Source organism: Urocampus carinirostris, chromosome 16 (assembly GCF_059441175.1).
Source record: "Urocampus carinirostris isolate Australia breed hairy pipefish chromosome 16, RoL_Ucar_1.0, whole genome shotgun sequence".
NCBI classification, from domain to species: Eukaryota; Metazoa; Chordata; class Actinopteri; order Syngnathiformes; family Syngnathidae; genus Urocampus; species Urocampus carinirostris.
The window spans coordinates 1092945-1117102 of NC_142364.1; the positions used below are offsets into that span (position 1 = coordinate 1092945).

General features: G+C 40.5%; 1 protein-coding gene and 1 long non-coding RNA gene across 4 annotated transcripts in view; one reads left to right on the forward strand and one right to left on the reverse strand.

Moving 5' to 3' along the window:
• Positions 1–24158, reverse strand: part of LOC148349940 (ras-GEF domain-containing family member 1B-B-like) — a 75289-nt gene that overhangs the window by 18854 nt on the left and 32277 nt on the right. The window contains exon 2 of one of the 3 annotated variants that reach the window (XM_088355717.1): positions 22793–22901. The exons of 1 other annotated variant lie outside the window; for it this stretch is intronic. The gene's annotated coding sequence lies outside the window, so the exon portion shown is untranslated. Of the gene's footprint in view, positions 1–18897; positions 19129–22792; positions 22902–24158 lie in introns of those variants that run through there. One more of the 3 variants, XM_088355716.1, reaches the window with a different exon arrangement.
• On the forward strand, positions 103–10460 carry LOC148349941 (uncharacterized). Its single transcript, XR_015847091.1, has 3 exons — positions 103–380; positions 442–637; positions 10160–10460. It is a non-coding gene; the product is annotated as an uncharacterized LOC148349941 (long non-coding RNA).

Here is a 24158-nt window from a genome sequence, read left to right on the forward strand (position 1 = left end):
GTCTTATTTTTCAGAGTAACTTGCGTTCCGGTATGCTCACCTCGCAAACCTAACTCAAAAAAATTCCTTCCGCCTCGCTCTTGTGCAACCTGTTGACAAAAATGTGCCTGGAATGTAGTCAATCTTTAAGCGACATTGTGCAAATATCGTAAAAGGGGATCGCTCAAAGTCAAGACTTAAAAGTGTCTCAACGTAATCACGTAATTGCAGCCTTCCTGTCGGTTCTTTAGAACTAGCAAGACTCCCCGCGGGGAAATCGGCAATCGTACCGACATACTACTCCTTTGTCGCTCCGTTTGACCTTGAAGAAAAACAAGCGAGCAGACGGGACGGCACGGATTCTTTCGGCTTAATGGTGAAGATAATTGGATCCGAGGAAGGTAAGCCGATCCTAAATCACCGGGCCGGGCGTGCTTTAACTCTGGAGCCATCCTCATCCAGTCTTAAGACCATATGCCGGAGTAAATCAAGCTGGTGTTACGCACACTGGACACATGCTGCCGACCCTGATGGGACTCGTCCGAAAACCGAAGGCCCCGAGAATCCGACGGGCTTTGCTTTGAAGAACACACGGCCGACCGACAGAGAAGGGTATCTAAAACATGTCGATGCTCACTACTATTCAGGCCTGAAAATGGTGAGAACCAGCAGGAAAAGTATGTGTGTGTCTGTGTGTGGAGTCAAACTTTGGAACCATCTACAAGACGAGATCAAACTATGTCCAACTATTACCTTGTTCAAATTTAAATCCCCAAAAAACATTACTGGCGGAATACAGAGATGAAGAAAATGGGGTAGATTGGGAATAGTGCGTCTAGAACTATGGTTAACTTTGTTGTTATTGTTGCTATTGTTATATCATAACTGTTATCATTACCGTAAATTCCGGACTATAAGCCGCTACTTTTTTCCCAAATTTTCAACCCTGCAGCTTATTCAGAGATGCGGCCAATTTATGTAATTTTTTTTTTAACGGCCGCCAGCGGCGCTCGAGTATGTAAGGTAAGATTTAGACCGGTGGAATATATGCGCCGAAGAAGATCACAACTTCTGAGCGTAAACATACCCTCATCGTGCATATTGCACAAAATAAGGCTCATGACGCAGCTTCCAGGTCAAAAGCAAACGGGCATATTGAAGTAAGGGAGCGTGGGACGACTTCATCATAATAAGGTTTCTTTCCGACATTGAGAAAGACAACTTTTAGACATCATTGACAAGGAGGACGAAGCGGATGGTCTGCCGAGAGGGAGGGATTTTTAAGGGTTATTGTTCTATCTTCGTTATTCATTATCCATTATCAGTTATCGGTCAGTTCATAATACACTACAAAGCCTTACTCTCAGCCAAAAGGCCAAGCTAAGGTCCTAGCCCTAAAGCCTTGCTGCGATCATTGCGAATGCACCGTTCCCGGAGGTACTGCAATACCGGGCCGATGCGTGGAGTGGACAGAGCAAGCTTTTAACGAATAGGGCATTTATTTCTTTAACAGACTAATATGCAGGTATGCAAGCGTGTTGTTAGTAGCGCGAGGCTACCTCTCAAAGGCAGGGTTTAGGATGAAAATTATATTATTATTAAAGCTTTGAAAACTCTCGATGTACCGTCTTTCTTTGTAAATATGTGTAATATGTATTTGCAACTGTATATTTTTGTAATGTATTTATTTGTATTTATTTGAGACAATTATTCTGCACGAGCAAATTAAAAAAGAGGGGAAGAGCAAACGCGGGCTGATGGGAAAGTGGGGACCGGTAAAGGTGAGTTTTTGTGGACACGGCGGACAATAATGGATATATATTTTTCCCACCCTTACCTTTGGAAATATACACTTTTTTTTCCTTGAATTACTATCAACGGGCACCCAGAATCTGCAACAAATTTTAAGTACCTATATCATTTTGGCGGCTGTGATTTTTGGACTGTGTGCTTTAATGAAAGACATTTAGTTTCAATCGCGGGACTTGAAATTTGGCTTGGATTAATTTCGTGATTATTTGATGTGGGTGCATGCGGCTTATATACAGGTGCGGCTTGTGTATGGACAAAATCGGTTTTCCCCTTAAAATGTGATGGGTGCGGCTTATAATCAGGTGCGCTCTATAGTCCAGAATTTACGGTAATATTATTACTATTATCATTGGTGTATTTAATAGGGAAGATGAAGGGGTAGGGAATATAAGCAATTACTTCTTACTACCCTTTTTCAAACACGTTATGTCACATTATTTTGTAGTTGAGTTATTGTTTTTGTTCTGTTTTTATTTTAATGTTCGAAATAAAGTTTTCATTCATTCATTTTTATTCATACGCAAACAAAAAACTGCATTGACATGAATAAAGTCCCTCCCCAACCTTCCCATTTTCCACCCTCCCTAATGTCTTGCGAGTTCCGGAACAGCAGATGAACATAATAGACAATAACATTTAAAAAGCTCTTTGAACTCAGTTGGGCATTGTGACACATACTTAGATTTAAACCTTGAAAAAAAAAACAGATAACAAAAAAAAACATTAAACTGATGTTGTAAATATATTTTTAGATAGATGTCTAGATAGATACATGTCTAGAAAGAGGTCTAGATAGATACATGTCTAGATAGATACAGGTCTAGATAGATAGAGGTCTAGAGAGATACATGTCTAGATAGATGTCTAGAAAGATACATGTCTAGATAGAAAGATGTCTAGATAGATAAATGTCTAGATAGACGTCTAGATAGATAAATGTCTAGATAGACGTCTAGATAGACAGACGTCTAGATAGACGTCTAGATAGATAAATAGATGTCTAGATAAATAGATGGATGGATAGATGTCTAGTCTCGATAGATGTCTAGATAGATAAATGGATGTCTAGATAGAGATAGATGGATAGATAGAGATAGATGGATGGATAGAGATAGATGGATAGATGTCAAGATAGAGATATACGCAATACCCAATATAAAGTATTTAAATAGTGTTATGGAAAATGCACACAGTCATAAAAATAGGGTAATAGGCAAATGTGGGGTTTCACGTGGGCTTTTACTCCCCCCGGGTGGAGTTAAAGAGCCTCATGGCATGAAGCTGCTCTTTTGTTTTACTATTGATAAGAAAAGGCGTGCCTTGGGTCAAAAAAGGTTGACGGATCGGAAGCATTTGTCTCTTTGGAGTCCGATTCCTCAAAAAAATGCCTCCTGCAAAGGGAACGTCCACGAGGCAGCTTGAAATTGTTACCAAATTGCCGGTTGGACGACGTAATGATGACATTGGGAGCGTAATTTCAAGTTAGCGTGCTCTGTGATTCTGAACTCTGAAAGTCATTTGACGTGGGAATCCAAGTACAAGAAATGCCTCGGACGGGAAAAAAAAACACGAGCGTACCGGGTCTCGGTTTCGTCGACGACCATTTGGACTCGATTTGTTCGCCCTTTAATCCGGTCGCGTTTTCTTTTGGATGACTCAACCCAAAATATGTTTGAAGGCCCGAATGGAAGTCGTACTCTCGGTTCATCGGAGGTTTAAGTGGAGCTGCGGGCTATCGTCGGCCAAGAAAGGTTCGACGTTACGGAGCGTGTGAACTTGTGAAGCAAAACCTAACCTAATATTCCGCCCTGAACACATGACTCCATTGTAGGTGAACCCTGTACCAAAATGAAGGACACACAAGAAAGTTCTTTGGGTTTTGGACCATCAAAGGCCCTCCTGATCTAGATTGAATACACTTCCGCACCTGTTAGCGATTTTGCCGTAAATAAAACACCGGTGTTCAGAAATACAGTAGGTAAGATCTTGGACCCTAAAATGTCAATCATTACGTTCGGGTTCAGGCCAAGATTCGGTATCTGGCGTTTGGGGGGGAAGATAATGAGACAAAAATCATGCTTCCTTCCTCATCCCAAGACTTCAAAATAGAAATAAAAACATCAGGCTTACTGCACCCCGCGACCCTACTGAGGATAAGCGGTGCAGCTAATGAGGTGAGATGAGGTTTACTGCAGGCTCCGTCCCTCAAATCAAGTGAATCGATCGGTAGAGGTAAGATCTTAGACCCGAAGTCCTAACCCGACACAAAGTTGGGGCTTGGGGCCGGGTTTCTCTCTCGTTGACTTTTGTATTTTCAATCATCCTTCTTGTGGTGTGAATAAGTATTGTTAACCACCACTAGATTTAGCTGTTGCTGTAAGATAAGAATGAGCGCCACTGATTGTTTACGGCAGTGAAATAATTTAGTTCCACGGACAGACTGAGGGGATCATTTCTTCCTCATGCCATGAGGCTCTTGAACTCCACCCGGGGGAGTAAAAGCCCACATTAAACCCCACCCCGAGTTGTATGCGATGCCGTGTTGGTTGTTCCATGACTTCTAAAATAACACGCGTCCTTAATGTTCTGTTTCTGTTCCTTTGTGGACGATCTGCGCGATGGATTCAGTGTCGTACTGGCGGCTAGGTGCAGGGGATGTGGAGTCGGCCAAAATCACTCTTCCCCATTCAGATTCTTCACACAAAATATTTCTGTCTGCTTAGGTTTTGGTCCCTCAAATGAAGTGAATTTTTCTGGCTCAGGCTAGGGCTAGGCTCCAATACCCGCGGGTCGGTTCAGGTCGTTTTTAGGTGCGATCTAGGAGGTGGGGGGAGGAGAGTGATTTCATGCCCCTGGTCAGGTTTTCTTTTAATCAAAGATAAAAATGGTGAGAGTAAGAAAAGGACCGTTTCAAATACACTCCAAATGCCAACCCCGAATCCCCGCCCCCAAAAAAAGGAAAGAGGAAGAGTTTATTCGAGCTCATCCAAAAACGGCAAGTACATATATGCATTACACAAGTAGACTGAGACGAGGCTGCAATGATGATTTCAGCCAGAAGATAACGCCAGCGAGTCGAGTATTTTGAAGTTACAGACATCACCTTTAAGTAATGATCGCTAGAGTACTGGATTTATCAGAAGTCTTTTGGAAATGACGCTAGTTTCCAGTTGTTTTTGGAGTAGAAGACACATAAAGTGTCGAAAAATCTGGCTTTGTCTTTACTGAAATGTTTTTCGTCCCGTTTGACAACGACACTTCGGATGACTTTCTATCCTATGGTTATGGGTTTTAACGCACAAAGATGCGTCTATTCGAGGAATCAACTCTTTGCCCTGAAGAATTCTTGTGCCGGCGTGATGACGGGGCCTATCCTGGATGCAGAGCCAGAGCTAAGGTGAAGGCTAAGCGGAGATATAAGCCTTGGGTACCGTCCGTAATCATGGTAAATGTGAACTCTCTACCAAATAAGACCGACAAACTGGCTGTGCTGGTGAAAGACAAACCGTACAGGGAGTGCAGTTTGCTGTGTTTTACCGAATTGTGGCTCACATCTAACATCCCCGACGCTAACGTGGAGCTACCCGGCTTCAGCGCTGTTAGACAGAGACACAAAAGCCTGTGGGAAGCGAAGAGGCGGACTCGCTATCTACGTGAACACGAGGTGGTGTAACCCTGGGCACAAAGATTTCCATCTGCTGCAAGGACGTCCAACTTTTGGCCTAGCGTGTGACGTCATCCACTCCGCTGTTGCTAAACTACAAAACAGCACCCCGGGGCCATCCTGTTAATCTGTTAATAAACAACAAAAGGAGACTGCTGGAAGTGTGAATTTCCCTACGGGGATGAATAAAGTATATCTATTTAGGCTTCTTTGTGAGTATGTCGAGTTTGATAACAATCCCAGGACTTTCAGCATGCTACTGTGTCCAAATCACATTATGAGATTTTCAGGAAGGAAAAAAAAATACAGCCAGTGATGAGGGCTGGGAAGCTGTAGGCTTCAGGGGGGTGGTCCACACACAATGGTGGTATTATCTGTCCTGTCATGGTGTTAACCGTCACACAAAGACTTGCGGGAAGAGATCAGAGCGGATCGCACACACACAGAGCCTTTCACACAGTCGCCGGCAGCAAGTTTTTGGAGGCCCGTGTCTACTTTGCCTCGCTTAGAACTTGGACGGATGATGGACCTCAAATGCATCATGTCTACTGACCTCAGCGACCGTAAACGGCATCAAGCCATACTTGTATTTGCGAAAGGAACGTCTGCCCATCCGTCCATCCATTATCTGCACGGCTTATCCTCAGTAGGGTCGCGGGGGTGCTGGAGCCCATCCCAGCCATCCTCGGGCAGTGGGCAGGGGACACCCTGAACCGGTTGCCAGCCAGTAACAGGGCACACAGGGACAGACTACTCACTCTCTCATTCACACCTAGGGACTATTTAGTCAGGCCAATCGACCTGACATGCATGTTTTTGAAATGTGGGAGGAAACCGGAGTCCCCGGAGGGAACTCACGCAGGCACGGGGAGAACATGCAAACTCCACACAGGAAGGTTCCATCTCATGACCTCAGAAATGCACTGCCGTGCTGCCCACCTCTCTGTCCAGTTCGGAGGACATTTGGGCAGAAAAGGCGTCAACAACATTGGGGTCCCGTCTTACCCTGCAAACTACCTCTTTGACCTGTGGCCCTCCAATAAGCACTACGGGTCCCTTGAAACTAGACGGGCTCAGAGACAGCTTCTTCCCCAGGGCCATCACCACCCTAAACAAATGCGCAAAACTGAAAATATATACCTTGAAACTTATTTGGGATTTTTGGTCCGTTGAGGAGTAGCATGCACCTGCCCTCTTGGGTATGACCCGTAGGGGGCGATGAGGCTTTATAGGATAATGTCAAACAAACTAATGCCTGCTGCTGTCAATCACGAGGGAAAATGAAATGCGACGGCAAAGCAAAGCCACCAGAGAGCAGTGTTGACATCACTTTTAAGCACACTTTTCAGGGCCAGGAATAGATCTGCGATTTACAAATGTGATTTTTAATCCTACGTCTGCTTTTATCGAGACATATTTTATATTATTTTTAGATCCTAAGTTGAGAGAGAGAGAGAGAGAGAGAGAGAGAGAAAGGGAGAGAAAAAGAAAGAGAAAGAGAGAGAAAGAGACATAGAAAGAGAGAGAAAGAGACATAGAAAGAGAGAGAAAGAGAGGCAGATGGAGAAAGAGACAGAGAGAGAGGCAGATGGAGAAAGAGAGAGACAGAGAGAGAGGTAGATGGAGAAAGAGAGAGAGACAGTGAGAGACAGAGACACAGAGAGAAAGAGAGAGACAGAGACACAGAGAGAAAGAGAGAGAGAGAAAGAGAGAAAGAGAGACAAAAAGACAGCGATAGACAGAGAGACAGAGAGAGAGAGACCAATCGCCCCTTATAGAAATGTTGGGTAAAAATGACAGTAAAATGGATCTTACATTTTCAGGTACAGGAAGTTCCATCTACTACTGGGAAACCCTACCTTAGTATGTTTACCATAACTCATTATAAAGCTCGATAATTGATACATAATCTTTGTAGTAATACACATTTATTTTAAGTGTAGCATGCACAGGTCCTCTGGGGTGAGCCTGTAGGGACGATGACACTTCATAGGACAACGTCACACAAACTCATGCCAGCTGCCACTATTCACGAAGGAAGAAGAAATACAATGGCAACGCCAAGCCACCAGAGAGCAGTGTTTGCGTCATGTTGTTGAGAGACATGATCACAATTTCAAGCATTTAAAGCACTTCACCCAAAATTCAAGCTTTTAACCAATCAAAACCCAACATTGAAATGAAGGGCAATTTCATGGATTTCAAGCACCTGTATGAACCCTGATAATTATAACTTGGACCAGTCTCTAAGTGCTACGTTGTCTTTTCTAAGAGCAGCTTTAGCGACAGACTGCTATCACAGTCTTGTTCCACAGACAGACTGAGGAGATCATTTCTTCCTCATGCCATGAGGCTCTTTAACTCCGCCCGGGGGAGTAAAAGCCCACATGAAACCCCACCTATTTTATTTACAGTGTGTATTTTCCGTAGCACTATTTAAATACTCTATATCGACACGTAATAATGGGTATTTTTGAATTCTATATCTTTTATTTTATTATTTTATTTTTCAACACAAGGATACTGCTGGAAGTGTGAATTTCCCTACGGGGATGAATAATCTATCGATCTATCTAGTAGTATTTTTGAAGCATTTAGGTAGTATATATGTATTTTTTTTTATGAAAGGAAAATGTATCTCTGTTTTCAAGCACTATCACAGATATTTCGTTTTGTAGTTTGTATCTCCGTGGCTTTTTCTGCAGTAGTATACTTCTGAAGTTTTGGTAGTATTTTTGTAATATAGTATTACAGTAGTAGTATTTTTGAAGTATTTAAGTAGTATAGATATATATTTTTCATAGTGAAAGGAAAATAAAATGTATCCCCGTTTTTAAGCACTATAATTGATACTTTTGTAGTATTTCTGTAGTAATATTTCTGTGGCTTTTTCTGGAGATATATATTTATGATGTTTTGGTAGTATTTCTGTATTATAGTATTACTGTAGTAGTATTTCTGATTATGTTATTACAGTAGTAGTCTTGTAGTACAGTAGTCTTGTTCCACGGACAGACTGAGGAGATCATTTCTTCCTCATGCCATGAGGCTCTTTAACTCCACCCGGGAGAGTAAAAGCCCACATGAAACCCCACCCCCCATTTGCATATTACCCTATTTTTATGACTGTATTTTCCGTAGCACTATTTAAATACTCTATAGCAACACGTTATATTGGGTATTTTTGTATTCTATATCTTTTATTTCATCATTTTATTTTTCAACACAAGGATACTGCGGGAAGTGTGAATTTCCCTACGGGGATGAATAAACTATCTATCTATATATTAGAGGTTTACCGTGGAGTGCCATTTCTAATCTCATTGCATGCAAGGTTTCAGCATATCGTTATCAAGGACAATAAAGACAATTCTAAACAAGTAAGCCTTGTGCTTATCGGAACCGAGATCTGAGCATAACATGGCGAATGCGCACTCTCTTAGGGGCGAAGGTCGGCTACAATCTGGATTTTACGATGTCGGGTTGAGCAGCTGGCCTACTCGCTCGATTGTGATCTGCTCAAGACCAAATGCAGTCCGCTCCTTGGAACGCAGTCGACAGGACCCAAAAACGATTGCATAAAGTGGATGGACTCCATTTTAAACATTAGTGGGGAGGTATTGATGGTGATGGGGTGGTAGTCTGCGCAGTAGAATACAACAGCTCCGTATTTTACGCAATATAATGACACATCGGGTTATGAAGCGTATTTTGTGATGTGGTGTTCCGCAGGGTTCAGTACGTGGCCCCCTTCTTTTCACATTGACATGCTTCCAAGAGGTGATATTATTCGCAAGTATAATATCAGTTTTCATTGCTACGCAGACGACACTCAACTCTATCTTCCGATGGAGGAATCTGCCACACTCAACTGTGGAAATTTGGAGGCCTGTCTTACTGAGATCAAAGAATGGATGTCACTCACTGTTGTGCCTTAACTCTGAAAAGACCGAAATGCTAGTTATTGCTCCATCTCAATGCCGTGACTTGTTCTCAAAAACGGCTCTGAACATTGACAAATGTAATATCACCCAGAGTGACTCAGTCAAAAATGTAGGTGTCATATTTGACTCCGATCTGTTCTCTCAAAGACACGTGAAGAATATGACTAGAACAGCTTTTTTCCATCTTGGCAACATTGCTAAAATTCGCCCTATGCTGTCTCAGTCGGATGCGGAGATTATAATTCACGCATTTGTTACCTCCCGTCTTGATGACTGTAATGCACTACTCTCCGGTCTCCCGAAATCCAAAATCAAGAGCCTTCAGCTGGTACAAAATGCTGCAGCCAGGCTCTTAATTAAGACAAAGTTTGACAAATGGTCTGCATTTATATAGCACTTTTCAAGTCACTTCGTGACCTCCCAAAGCGCAGTACAATGTGCTTCACACTTGCCCATTCACACACACACTCACACACCAATAGGGAGTCAGCCATGCAAGGCGCCAACCTGCTTATTTGGGGCTTTGGGGATTCAGTGTCTTGCCCAAAGACACTTCAACATATAACACGGAGGAGCCGGTATTCGAACCTGCGATCTCTTGATCCCGAGACGAGCGCTCTACCTCCTGAGCTACTGCCGCCCCACATGACCTCGATTTTAGCTAACCTGCATTGGCTCCCTGTTAGCCTAAGATGTGATTTTAAAGTTCTGTTGGTAGTATACAAAATCATGCATGGACTTGCTCCCTCATATTTTTCAGATTTAATTTCCACCTATGATCCGGTCCGGAGCCTCCACTCTGAAAATGCCAAGAGCCAAGAAGAAATCCGACAGTGTTTTCCATTGGGGGCCTTGGTGCTGTGGAACGCTCTACCCCCTGAGATTCGATCTGCAACCTCAGTGGAAATGTTTCAATCTAACGAACTAACTATAATATTCATGAGATTAATGCTTCTTCCTACTCCCTTTCAAACATGTACGATACCATTGTTGTGTGTTTTATTTTATTTTTATGTTTAAAACACACTTCTACTCTAAAGCATATGAATAACCTATATTTTATGTTGACAATATCTGTATATTATTTGCCCTCATGTAGGTTTTAGATGAGGGGATGGTCTGTAGTTTGCAATAGTCTTTGATCTGTGCAGCCCTTTGAGACTCTTTGTGATTAAGGGCGTCACAAATAAACAGGACTTGACTTCGTTGACTGTCATCGTATTGTACTTTCAATGTTTTCATACTTTAGACTTTGAGTTGTGTTTTGGTATCTGAAAAGTACTGTATATAAAAATATGGCGCCCTCTGCTGGACAAAAGGGCTACTACATTTTAGTATGTGATCAAGATATCGCAAGGCCAGTTTCTTTGAGTTTCGAGCACAAACGTGCGAGTCGGATAAGCATTTAACGTGATTTATCCAATTGTGTCAACTTGAAATGCCAGAAATCAAGAATATTTGTGAGGGATTCAAACCACAACCAACAAAATCGGGGAGTCGGCGGAAAGACTGTTAGCCTCTTTTGTCCTCCTTGGATTTTTCTGGATAAAAGTAGCGATTTGTGCGTGTCTTCACAGTCGGCCACGAGTCCGCTCTGTACTCAGACTTTAACCTTGTTTATTGTTGCTAATAGGGCCGACCGTAAAGATTTTCGCCCGGAGAAAAACAAGCCTCCCATTTTCAAGTACCTGTTAAAGCCAATGAGTGTCAAAGTACGTGAAGTACAAACTCAAAACAAGGCTAGGTCTTATCTTACGGTGAGGAAATATTATCAACATAATGATCAGAAATAACAATAGTACACGGTAACACCGTCACGTTTGAGGTTGAGACTCCTCGAGTCGGAACAAAGTCTAGCGCCTTTCCATCTTTAGGAGTCGGCAAATTGACCAGTTGATTAAAACCAAATGTATCAATTAGAGACCGAAAAACAGTAAGTGAACTGAGTGGGTAGTTCATATGAATGTAAAAGTCCCCCATCATTATTTTGTCTGCATAGGTTACTAGGTCAGACGACAGTTCCGAAAATGTATCTAAGAAAACCGAGTATGGTCCAGGTGCGCGATAAATACTACATAAATTAACATTAAAGAGGACCGCATGACAAGAGCCTCAAACGCCTTCTAATTATTAGAGGTACGGGGAGTAAGTATGAGTATTTTTTTTTTCAGAAATAAGCGCAACAGCGCCACCCTTCTTCAAATATCGTGCTACATGGCAGCTCACGTAGTCTTGAAGAGGAGCCTCATTTAATGGTAAAAACTCATCCGGTCTCAACCAAGTTTCACATAGACCAATCAGGTTAAGTTTGTGATCACGAATAATATTATCAACAAATAAAGCTTTAGGAGCAAGCGATCGAATATTTAACAGACCAAATTTTAGCTTTGCTGAATCTTTCAACGAAGTACTCGCTGACACGGTTATCCCCAAAACACAAAAACCTTGTGAAAGACTGGCACAAAAAACAAAACAAAAAAATTGGGCGCGTTTCAATCGAGTCTTCGTAGTTTGCAGTCTTCCGTGTGCTTTGAAGCACTCCTTTTCCCTTGCACAACACAAAACAGCGACATTTAGTGGTCAAATATGGCACAGTGTCCCTTTAAAAACGCGGAGCTACAAACTAATTATTTATCACTATACACAGCCACTTTATTCAAAGTAAAATAAACTCGCTTACATGACTTGGATTTTATACATCTCAGCCGTTTCATTTCTTCTGTAACACTTTGTTGTCTGACCGGATTTAGATAGATAGAGATAGAGAGAGATTTCTAGATGCCTAGTTAGATGTCTAGATGCCTAGATAGATGCCTAGGTATATGTCTAGATGCCTAGATGCCTAGATAGATGCCTAGATAGATGCCTAGGTATATGTCTAGATGCCTAGATGTTTAGATAGCTGTCTAGATAGATGTCTAAAATCCTAGATAGATGTCTAGATGCCTAGATAGTTGTCTAGATAGATGCCTAGATAGACGCCTAGATGCCTAGGAGGGTGTCTAGATGGCTAGATAGATGGATGTCTAGATAGCTAGATGTCTAGATAGATGTCTTGATAGATAGATGTCTAGATGTATACATGCCTAGATAGCTGTCTAGATATATGTCTAGAAGCCTAGGTATATGTCTAGATGCCTAGATAGATGTCTAGATGCCTAGATAGATGCCTAGATATCTAGGAGGGTGTCTTGAGGTCTAGAAAGATGGATGTCCAGATAGCAAGAAACCTAGATAGATGTCTTGATAGATAGATGTCTAGGTATATGTCTAGATGCCTAGATAGATGTCTAGATAGATGCCTAGATAGACGCCTAGTTAGACGCCTAGATAGACGCCTAGATAGACGCCTAGATGTCTAGGAGGGTGTCTAGATGGCTAGATAGATGGATGTCTAGATAGTTAGATGTCTAGATAGATGTCTTGATAGATAGATGTCTAGATGTATACATGCCTAGAGAGCTCTCTAGATATATGTCTAGATGCCTAGATAGATGTCTAGATAGACGCCTAGATGCCTAGATGTCTAGTAGGGTGTCTAGATGGCTAGATAGATGGATGTCTAGATAGCTAGATGTCTAGATAGATGTCTTGATAGATAGATGTCTAGATGTATACATGCCTAGATAGCTGTCTAGTTATATGTCTAAGTACATGTCTAGATGCCTGGATAGATGTCTAGATGCCTAGATAGATAGATGTCTAGATAGATATAGGTCTAGAAGTTAGATACTTGATTCATCCCCGTAGGGAAACACACTTCCAGCAGTATCCTTGTGTTGAAAAATAAAATAATAAAATAAAAGAAATAGAATAGAGAAATACCCAATATAATTCAATGTAATAAAATTAGCATCGAATACGATGCATTTTATACTGTACCTTTATAGCAAGTGGGTGCAAAAGTACCTCACTTTTTAAAGCGTGTTTTCAGCGATTCCTTTCTGATTTCAGTCCCAAATTTCAATTTCAGTGCATCCCCATCCCAATTGTCATCCTTCTCAGTCGAACAGAGTGAGAAAAACAAGTCTTTCTCTTCTTGTAAATCGAAGCATGAGGACCTGCCCCGGTTTCTATACACCCACTATCTGTTTTTCTACATCTCACTTCAGCACCAACGACACCAGGGCTCCAATGACGTCATGGCTCGAGTGGATGAGCCAAAAGTGGAAGTCAACAACACTGGAGATAAGAGTAACTCCACTTTTTCTATTTTGCCGACATACTGTTGCACAAAAATGTGAAAATGTATACCCTTGTATATTATATTGTCTCTTCTTAAATTGCACCTGCTATATGTTATTGCACTATTGTTGTGAGAGCTATTCTTTTTTTTATTGCATTATTATTATTGTTATAATAATAAGCACCACATTGTCATTTATTTTGCTTATTTATCCTTATTCTTACATGTTTTACCCATCATTGTTTTCCATCTGCCATCAGCATGTACCTGTATTTAATCATCTTCATTCATGCAATGTTTGCTCCAAGCCACATGAACTCATCTTTCCACGATACTTTTAATGTATGTTTATGTTTTGTAGCGTCATCAATTTTGTTAGCTTCTTTTGAATATTTCTTTTGGAGATGAGGTTTTGGCTTGATTCCTAACCACTCATCCATTTTTCTTGTGTTCTCTGTGCGTCTACTTGTGTTTGCTACAAGCCACGTGAACGCCTCTTTCCACCATGGTTTTAATGTATGTTTACCTTTTGTAGCGTCATACATTTTGTTCGCTTCTTTTGAATATTTCTTCTGGGGCTGAGGTTTTGGCTTGATTCCTAACCACTTATCCATTTTTCTTGTGTTCTCCGCCATCAGTATGTACCTGAATTTACTCATCTTCATTTATGCAATGTTTGCGTTGCGTCGTTTGCTACAAACCATGTGAACTCCTCTTTCCACCATGCTTTTAATATATGTTTGCCTTTTGTAGCATCATAAATTTTGTTCGCTTCTTTTGAATATTTCTTTTGGGGCTGAGGTTTTGGCTTGATTCCTAACCACTTCTCCATTTTTCTTGTGTTCTCTGCGCGTCTACTTGTGTTTGCTAAAAGCCACGAGAACGCCTCTTTCCACCATGCTTTTAATGTATGTTTACCTTTTGTAGCGTCATAAATTTTGTTTGCTTCTTTTGAATATTTCTTCTGGGGTTGAGGTTTTGGCTTGATTCCTAACAACTTATCCATTTTTCTTGTGTTTTCCGCCATCAGTATGTACCTGTATTGACTCATCTTCATTCATGCAATGTTTGCGTTGCGTCGTCTGCTACAAGCCAAGTGAACGCCTCTTTCCACCATGCTTTTAATGTATGATTACCTTTTGTCGCGTCATAAATTTTGTTTGCTTCTTTTGAATATTTCTTTTGGGGCTGAGGTTTTGGCTTGATTCCTAACCACTTATCCATTTTTCTAGTGTTCTCTCTGCGTCTACTTTGGAAAACGATATGCAAATGCACGACCTTATAAGGCTCGGGAAAGTCCGGAAGCACGAAGTTATTCGATGCAGGCTTCCGATTGGCTGCAGAGTATGCAAATTGCCAAACGAACCGAAATTCTGAAATTTCCAAACCGAACGAAGATTTCGAAATCGGAATAAAGCAAAAAAAATAAAATAGAAAACCTTGAAAAAGTTGTCGGCCATCCAGTCGGGCACTGGTTTTACCCGGGAGTGCCGTATCTAATCTCTTAACATATAATGTGTCATAACATTGACATGAATAACAAAAACAATTCCATTCCCAAATATATTTTATGTATCACTTAGTCACACAATCCTCAATAATCTGGTAGGCTAGTACAGTATTAACCTGGAGTTAGCGGGGATAAAGACACATTATCTCTTCTCCTACGAGGATATAACAAACCCGATTAATACCCCTCCCCAAATTCGGGATGTGTCACTTTAAAGGTTAAAACCAGAATATTTTTAGACCAGGTGGATAGGACCACCGAGGGACGCTTTCTGGCTACCTTGGCGTAAATTATTAAGCGTCTGTGTGTCATTTCAGGGATTTCGTGCAGTCGTCGGAATGAAAAGTAAAAAGGAAAGCCTTTTTTAAGCATTTTTGGGGGGGTGGGGTACTGCAACTTGGCTTGAAGTACACATACTTTTTTATTCTCCCTGCAGGCACACACAATCTGTTATTCTGCCGTTCGCTCGCATACACACGCGGGCACTATGCCTGGTCTACATTATGGGCTTGCGGGTGAGTCAGAACTCGGTTAAGTGAGAAGCCAGAGAAAAAAAAACCATGCTGTGCAACCACAGTCCCGTCGCAGGTGCTGGAAAGGCGTGTTTGTTTTTGTGGGACGGTCTTAATTGTAGCGCTCGCAGTGGTAAACAAATAACAACAAATAAGGCAATTGCATGACAGCATGTGACTATTTAAGGTAATGTGCTTACATAACCTCTCAACCAGCGACCTGCAAAGAGAAGGCTGTAAAAAGACTATTTTTAGACTAAATTGATCCACATTGGATGAATTAAATACTACTCAACCCCAAGACGTCAGTTTTCGGTGAAAACATGTCTAAAACAGACCAGGACACAGGGTATTGTTGTACATCTTTTTCATGGCCAAATTCAAGCACTTTTTAAGGACTTTCAAAGCCAATTAACCAATTTCTCCAGTACCATTAAAAAAAAAGATATCCAGTTGGAAATCGGGTATTTTGCAGCGCCACAAATATATCTGACATTTACATATGCGATATTATGTGCAATTATTAAGACTCGAACCTGTGACCTCCCAGTCTCAGAGCGGTGGGCAAACCCTAAGGCCACCAAGCTGGTTAACGCGAGCCACAAATACAGTGAGGACTTTTTTTCAACTATGGAAAATAATAGTCTCATTTGTTTGGTAAAGTGGTCTACTACTGTGTCAACTCCAGAAAATGACATAAACACATGAAGAAAGCTCATCATGCAGAGACCCAAAAATGTCACTGTTGTTGAAAACAAACCCTGTAGATTTTGTTGTAGGTGTTGTGCTCTGTACAGCCCTTTGAGACTTTTAGTGATAAAGGGCGTCACAAACAAATCTGACTTGACTTGACATGATATTTAGACATGAGTAAATCGCCAAAGCATTTGTGGATTTGAACATCCATCAAACTATTATTTAAAGTGTAAAAATGACAATAATATGTAGCTTACATTTTCAGTTGCAGTAAGTTCTTCCCGTTACAGTTCAATACAGGAAAACACTACCCTCATTTGTCGCATTGCCCCTAATAAATGTCCATAATAGATACGTAATGTTTGCATTAATACACACCTTTATTTCATGTTTTGTCAATCAAGTCAGACTGCCAAGAAACATGGCAAAAATTTCAAGCATCTACAAGAGCACCACCCAATATATGAGAACTTTTCAAATCGTATAAACATAACATTAAAATTCAAGCATTAGACATGAGTAAAACGCAAATGCATTTGTCAATCTGAACATTCATCAAAGTATTATCTTTAAAGTGTAAAAATGACAATAATATGTAGCTTACATTTTCAGTTGCAGTAAGTTCTTCCCGTTACAGTTCAACACAGGAAAACACTACCCTCATTTGTTGCATTGCCCCTAATAAATGTCCATAATAGATACGTAATGTTTGCATTAATACACACCTTTATTTAATGTTTTGTCAATCAAGTCAGACTGCCAAGAAACATGGCAACAATTTCAAGTATCTACAAGGACATCGCCCAATATCAAGCACTTTTCAAATCGTATAAACACAGCATTTTTAAGGATTTCAAGGACCCGTACAAAGCCCGTGGACCGATTTAGCCGTAAATCTAACGTAAAAAAAGACGTCCAGTACCGTGTAGGAAGCAGATTATGATTCAAATGCTGTACTTGTACTTGTCGATGTCAAATATTACATTCAATGAAAGCTTCGTCACCCAGGAAGAACTGCTACAAACGACGTTAAAAAGGTTTCTACCAAAATAAGTTGAATAGTAACTAATTTTGGGCTAAATTCTGTCAACCGGTACCCCTATTTTAATGGCCCAAATTAAGCACTTTTTAAGCACTTTCTAAGCCCATTTGCCAAATTCTCCATTACCCAGAATCTGATTTTTTTCACCAGCCCTCGACGCTTCACATGACAATACCATACAAACTAGTGCCAGCTGCTGTTAGTCACAAGGGACGAAGAAACGCAATGGCAAAGCGCGTTGGCGTCATTTTTTAGCAGACGTAGTTCACTTTTCTTCATATAATGACTATCGAGTCAGACTGCTGGTATATATGGCAACAGTTTTAAGCATTTACAAGAATTTTACCTATAATTCAAGTGCTTTTCAAACTTTAGAAACACAACATTGAAAATCAAGCATTTTCAAGGATTTCAAGCACCCGTACAATCCTGCAAATGACACCAGGTGCTGAGTAGGAAGAAGATTACAGTACAAATACAATGAAACTATGTGTAATTATGCAAAAACTTTACAATGTGGGATGAAATGTTTGTCCGCCCGCCTCTTTCCAGAATGTTCCCCAATATACCACATCATCAACAAATGACCGTATTTTCCGGACTATAAGGTCAAGTCATGTTTATTTGTGACGCTCTCAATCACAAGGAGTCTTAAAGGGCTGCACAGACCATAGACCATTGCAAACTACAGACTATTAGGACACCATCCCCTGATCTAAAACCTACATGAGGGCAAGGAAAAACTCAAAAACCTAAATATGAGGAAAATGAAGAAACTGCACGAGTTTGTTGAAAATATATAGAAAGTACATCGAAAAGACTTCAAAAAACCTGGAAGCCTCTTTTTTATGAAGTTGAAAAGATAGATAGAGTTAGATAAAGATAGATAGATAGTACTTTATTCATTCCCATAGGGAGATTCACACCTCCAGCAGTATCCTTGTGTTGAAAAATGAAACAATAAAATAAAAAATACCCAATTTATCGTGTGGCTATAGAATATTTAAATAGTGTTACGGAAAATACACACTGTCATAAAAATAAAGTAATATGCAAATATGGGGGTGGGGTTTAATGTGAAAAGTGAAAGTTAAAAAAATATATCTATTTAGACGTTAAAAAGACAATATTTTAGAAACTTATCTGGACAAACTATTTTTGGTATGCATTTGTCCCACATTGACGAAAAAAAAAACAATTTTAGACGTCTATTTCCGGAAAATATCACGTCCAAAAAGGACGGCATCAGATTTAGCCCAAAATTATAATGTCCAAAAGAGAAATAAAATATACTTCCGTTTCTTTTAGTGTCAAATGTTCACTTTATGGGAATGTTTTCATTATGATTGTAAACATATAGCAAAAAAATAGGAAAATAAAATATATTATTTTTAACGGTACGCCGTTCCGTTCGTTAACTCTAATTTCAGTGAACACTTTTAACAAACTAAATGCGATTTAAAAAAAGAAAGCAATAGTGCTTTTTTTAGAAGCGTAGAAAAGTTTTCGAAAACGTAAAATAAGATCGAAGATTCTTGACGTGCTCGCTTACCTTCGAAAGCGATGCAGCTGAATATTCAAAGATGTGCTTGTCTTCTGGTACTTTCCGCTCGGTTGCTCGTTTATCGCTTGCAGATAAGAGTGGACGGCGTGTGCTGTACTCGAAAGTCTTTCATTCGGTTATCCGAGTGGCTTCTCTCCGCTCCATGGAGTTTATCTGGCGGCTCTTACTTGCACTAACCACCCTCAACTCCTCGCCACTCGGCCTATTCAAATGAGTACTACAGAGCCGCGAAACCTGACCAATCATTATTGAGTAGGCGGGTCCCAGATAATTGCGGTGGACCAATTGCAGCGAAATGTGGAAAAAATTGAAATATACCCGAGTGCTGATTGGATTATCCGTTTTTTTCCCATCTTTCCTTTTTTATTTTTTCCCCCCTCACGAGGATTTTGTTGAAGAAAGCTCTGGAAAATTAAATTGGATATATATTTAAAAAACGATATAAAATGTATATCCTTGACAAATGTGACCAATATTTTTGGTTATTTTAGATAAATTTGAGTCAAACTTTTATCATGAATCTTGTGACTGATGCGTTTCAGCGTCACGTGACTTTTTAAGCACCCGCCATGTTGGATTACAAGCGTAATTGCGAAAAGATTCAATTAGATTTATGTAAAATGCACATTCTTGAGAAATTTGACCTTTTTTTGGGGTGATTTTAGATAAATTTGAGTCAAACTTTTATGATGAATCTTGAAGATGCAATTAGATTGATGTAAAATGACAAACAGTGACCAAGATTCTCCGGTGCTGTGGAATGAAGTATCTATCTATCTATCTATCTATCTAATGCTCTACCCCCTGAGATCCGATCCGCAACCTCAGTGGAAATGTTTAAATCTAAGCTTAAAACACACTTCTACTCTATAGCATATGACTAACCTATATTTTTTGTTGACAATATCTGTGTATTATTTGTTATTGCAACCATTGCAGCCTGGTCATCCTGGAAGGGGGACTACCACATGTGCGCTCCCTTCTCAAGGTTTTTTCATTTTCCTCATGTTGAGGTTTTTGAGTTATTCCTTGCCCTCATGTAGGTTTTGGATCGGGGAATGGTGTATTAATTGTGATTAAGGGCTATACAAATAAACTTGACTTGACTTGTTATTTTAGAAGGATATACTATTTTGTTCGTACAGGACTGTCTCGGAAAATACTGCGACAAAATTCATTTTCTGTGATGCAATTCAAAACAAATGAAAAATGTCAAACATTCTAGTTTCATTTCAAATCGACTCAACACGTCTTTGGTTGTTTTAATATCGCTGATTGAGGCGAAATGTCAAGTATCGCATCTCAAAATATTACAACATCTTTAAAAAGTATACGAGTAAGCTTATTACCATTTAAATACATCTTTTGGATGGAACCTTGTCATCTTTGCAGAGTCTTTTCAAAGTCTTCTCAAACAGTTTGTACTGGGTGAGAGAGAATATACTATACTATCTATATATCTACCTTGGTCATATCTCTCAAGAAGGGTGACCGACAGCAAGACAAACACATACAATAACAAAGAAAATAAAAAGGGAAAAGATAGCAAAAAACACAAAATATTTGGACTACGGCCAACCCAAATGCCCAAACGCCCAAACAAGCTAGACACCTAAGTTGGTCATGCTTTCTCCCTTCAGATGAAACGGGACACGAGAAAGTGGCCGTGTCACTCGGGTCAAGGTGACACAACACACTCTTCTGTTCGACAGCTTTCGCTGGTTTACCCCTGCCGCATCATACAGGTGCCCTGCCCATCCCTTAGAACGCGTCCCAACATCCCACTATCCTTTCACAACAGCTCTCCACTCATTCCTATCACCAACAACAGCAAGGCAACTATACTATACTACTGTACATATATACAACAATACTATAAAACTGACAGATTATTCTTTTTTTGTTGTTGTTAATTTTGCTTAACACACCTTTGTACTGTGCTTAAATAGATTTTATTGATATTTTAGTTAAATAAAAAATTTGTATTATGGATTTATTAATATTTATCTTATTTGAAGTGCAATATCAATATATTTTACCCAAATATGCAATCCAAAAATACTTTATCTACAGTACCTGTTGCCCACAGTTGATACCATTGAGGTACACTTATTGACGTGTAATAGATAGATAAATGCCAAGATAGATGTCTAGATGTCCAGATGTCTAGATAGAGATAGGTAAATGTCTAGATGTCCAGATGTCTAGATAGAGATAGGTAAATGTCTAGATGTCCAGATGTCTAGTTAGGGATAGGTAAATGTCTAGATGTCCAGATGTCTAGATAGAGATAGGTAAATGTCTAGATAGATAGAGATAGATGTCTAGATAGATAGGGATAGATGTCTAGATATATAGAGATGGATGTCTAGATAGAGATAGATGCTAGATAGATAGATGTCTAGATAGATAGATGCCTAGATGTCTAGATAGATAGATAGATAGATGTCTAGATAGATAGATAGATAGATGTCTAGATGTCTAGATAGATAGATAGATGTCTAGATGTCTAGATAGATAGATAGATGTCTAGATGTCTAGATAGATGTCCAGATAGATGTCTAGATAGATAGATGTCTAGATAGATGTCCAGATAGATGTCTAGATAGATAGATAGATAGATAGATGTCTAGATAGATAGATAGATAGATAGATGTCTAGATAGATAGATAGATAGATAGATAGATGTCTAGATAGATAGATAGATAGATGTCTAGATAGATAGATAGATAGATGTCTAGATAGATAGATAGATAGATGTCTAGATAGATAGATAGATAGATGTCTAGATAGATAGATAGATGTCTAGATAGATAGATAGATGTCTAGATAGATAGATGTCTAGATAGATGTCTAGATAGATGTCTAGATAGATGTCTAGATAGATGTCTAGATAGATGTCTAGATAGATAGATAGATAGATAGACTTTTATTGATAGAAACTAGATGCAAAGAGTGATTTTTTTATCGGCAGAGCAAGGATTTTGCTGCCAAAGCACAGTCAATCCGATAATACCTCGTTTTGGAGAGCCAAGCGGAGATTCTTTCTCACATATTGGTACAACAGAGTTACAGTTCCAACACAATACTCATCTCAATTCTCTCTCTTGTCCTGCATAAATGCAACTTATATAAACGAGGTTCTACGTCAGGGGTGTCAAACAGGCGGCCCGCGGGCCGGATCAGGCCCTCGAGACAACGCTCAGAGAAGCGCAAGAGAAAAACAATCTGCAGGTTGAAATATATCCACTTGATGTTGCCAAAGCCAGGTGCCTCACACAAATGTTGTAGTTGTATTTCTTTCTCTCTCTCTCTCTACATCCATTTTTCTCTCACTCTCTGTCTCTCTCCCTTTCATTCTCTCTGTCCCTCTCTTTTTCTTTCTTTGTTCCTCTTTGTTCCCTTTTCCTTGTGTCATTTACATTCTTTTGCTCTCTCTTCCCTTTATCCTTTTCCCACTATTTTCTCTTTCTCTCTTGCTTTCCCCTTCTCCCTTCCACCCATTCTCTAATTCTCTCCATTTTATCTCCTCTCTTTCTGTCTTTCTATTTCTCTTTTGATTTTGTTCTTTCTCTCTTCCTTTCCCCCTCTCTCACTATTTCTCTTTTTATGACTTTTGTTTCTCACACTTTCTTTATTTTCTCTCTCTCTTTCTCCTTTTCTCTCTTTCTTTCTCCCACCTTGTCTACTTTTCTCTTCCTCACTTCCTCTTATTTCTTTCTCTCTTTTTTTTCTCCTCAATCTCGTCCGAGATGGTGGGTTCATGTTTTTCGATGGCCGACGCCTCTTCTATTGTGACACATGTTGTCGAGGCGAGAATAGATTATTTCTGACTGGACGGGGCTGCCGGACCGGTTCTCATTAGAATAAAAGAGACTCCTACGCCGCTCCGGTGTGGACTGCCAACGCGTCACTTCCGGTTGAGTTTTCACCTCCGGGGTGTTTTGGGCGCTTTAGTCTGTGCAATCAAGGACGGGCTGACAACATCACCGCTGAAAAACAGAGATATTTGTTTTTAGTCGAATAAACTTTGTTGTTGTGTTATTCGAGGTGAAAAATAATGAGTCTCATTAAATGTCACGCTGCTGATAATAGCAGATCGGTAAAGAACCTAGATTTAGCGGATATTTTTGCTAACACTTCAGCTAGCGGCAGCACGGGGGCGCAGTGGTTAACGCGTGTGCGGCACAGTTCTAAGGTCTTGGGAACCTCCTGCGTGGGTTCGAAGCCAGCTCCAGACTTCCTGTGCAGAGTTTGTATGTTCTCCCCGTGCTTGCGTGGGTTTCCTCCGGGCACTCCGGTTTCCTCCCACATTCCAAAAAACATGCATTTCAGGTGAATTGGCCGGTCCAAATTGTCCCTAGGTGTGAATGAGCGAGTGAGTTGTCTGTCCCCGTGTGCCCTGTGATTGGCTGGCAACCAGTTCAGGTTGTCCCCTGCCCACTGCCCGATGATTGCTGGGATGGGCTCCAGCACCCCCGCGGCCCTACTGAGGATAAGCGGTGCAGCTGATGAGATGAGATGAGACTTCAGCTAGCTACATAACAAAAAGGCGATGCTTTGGTGGCTAGCTTTGCTTTAGCTGCTAAACAATTTAGCAGTAAATATGTAGCTTGGAGAGGGATGGGCACTGCCACAGTCTGTACTTGCCCAAAACACACCACAGGAAGTGGTGCCCTGATGCCCCAGGCGGTTGAGGGGTCCCTGAACCGTGAACTAATGTCACTGGCCTTAACTTCGGGGTCAGCAACGAGCGGATCTTTGGACCTCCCTAGTGGCTTCAAGTGCTTCTTTAGATATGTTTGATAATGGAAAATGATATGGTTTCTGTAGGAGGATAAGCATAACTCAAACATTCTTAGCATTTTCCAATTAATATAGATTTATACATCCATCCATCCATTATCTGCACCACTTATCCTCAGTAGGGTCGCGGGGGTGCCGGAGCCCAGTCCAGCCGTCTTCGGGCAGTTGGCAGGGGACACCCTGAACTGGTTGCCAGCCAATCACAGGGACAGACAACTCACTCGCTCATTCACACTGAGGGACAATTCGGTTAGGCCAATTAACCTGAAATGCATGGGGTTTTTTGGAATGTGGGAGGAAACCAGAGTGCCAGATGTCTAGATAGATGTCTAGATAGATGTCTAGATGTTTCGATAGATGTCTAGATGCCTAGATAGATGTATAGATGTCTAGATAGATAGATAGATGTCTAGATAGATAGATGTCTATATAGATGTCTAGAT